Raw genomic sequence first — 1,472 nt, 5'->3', positions numbered from 1 at the left:
TACGGAAAAAAAAACTGACGTCGGCCAATCAGCGAAATGCGGCTACAGAAATTCTTGACGCAGAGCCGCCACTGCCCTGGAATCTTCTCGGCACATCCTAACAGCGCATCGGGCCTGTCCTGGGGTTTCCTCATCTCGTGACAGCGGATCGAGGGATGTCGTGCGACGGTAGCAGTCGAGCTACGTCGCGCACAGGTAGGGCCTGCGCTATCAGGCATTGATACTAGCATGAGTAATACTGCTCGTTGTCCCGTGAGACAGCCGTGTGAAGTATTGGCGCGAGGGGCAGGATATTTGGGGAAACATGGTCGTCATGACTCTGTTTTGGGTGTTTTCCCAACTATCCTAGTGCGCGCGGCTAATGCTAATGCTACAATGCTGGGTCTCTGTTCTTTGTTCCCCGCCGAGGGCTGTCTTTACTAAAAGGTCTTCCCTCCTCTTAACCATTCATGCTGACGGTCAATCGGTGTCTAATGTTGGGGGTTTTGACGGGGTCTTGTTTACCATTTCATGGGTGGATGGGCTGAGGCTCAGGGCTGGTGTGCTTTTTGTGAATCTATGACTTGTGTGCGGGACTGGTGTTTTTCTCTGGTCTGCATCCCCTTAACAATTGTGTGTATGGGCTAGGGTCTCAAACTCGCGGCCCGCGGGCCAATTGCGGCCCGAGGGATGATATTTTGCGGCCCCCTACTTGACATCAAAGTGTAGTGTTAATGCGGCCCGCGCGCTACAGTTTGCAGAGACGTTGCGCGAGAGTTGGAAGTTTTATTTATTTTATCACTTGTAGGCTACCATAGCGCAGGCTCATGACAGCAACGTTATGTTAGTGACTTGGTTGAAACGTGATTCCGGAGTGATATCAAGTAAAGTGGAAGGCGAATGCATCCTGCTATCTCCTCTGACTGCGAGCAGTGCTCTGCATAAGCGGCTGGCTGCACTTCTGTGTCTGTGTACGGGTCTGGTCCAATCACATTCAGCATCCCGTCAGCGTTCCCCCCCTCACCCACAGTCTGCGAATCAGATGCAGAGTAGGGGATTAGGGCGGGTCTTCACGGAATGCAAGTCGTCTCTCTCTTTCAGTCCGAGTCAGTTGGCAGCGCATATACAGTAAACTCGCTCCCAGTTTTATCTCCGTGAGATAAATGTAGCTACTAGCCTAGTTTCTAGCCATTTTCAAAGATGGTCAGTAAAAGAAAAGTCGACTGCAATTCAAAGGTGAATGGACTGAAAAATATCCATTCATCCTGAGTCCCAGCACCAAACCAATGTGACTATTATGCCAAGAAACGGTAGCTCTTGTGGCAATTTGAAAATAATGTATGACTGAGTGATGGAGACCATGTTTGAAGGCAAACAAAAGCAAAGCCCCCTCAGATTGCACAGCAACCAGAATAACTGAAATACTGGCTGGTGATTTGATTAAACAGAATTGTGATAGAATAAAAAAAAATGCACAGTGCATTTCCATAGCT

This window comes from Notolepis coatsorum (genome assembly GCF_963971535.1).
Source record: "Notolepis coatsorum genome assembly, chromosome: 13".
Lineage (NCBI taxonomy): Eukaryota > Metazoa > Chordata > Actinopteri > Aulopiformes > Paralepididae > Notolepis > Notolepis coatsorum.
The sequence above is the reverse complement of the archived record's forward strand: the minus strand, read 5'-3'. Positions refer to the sequence as shown.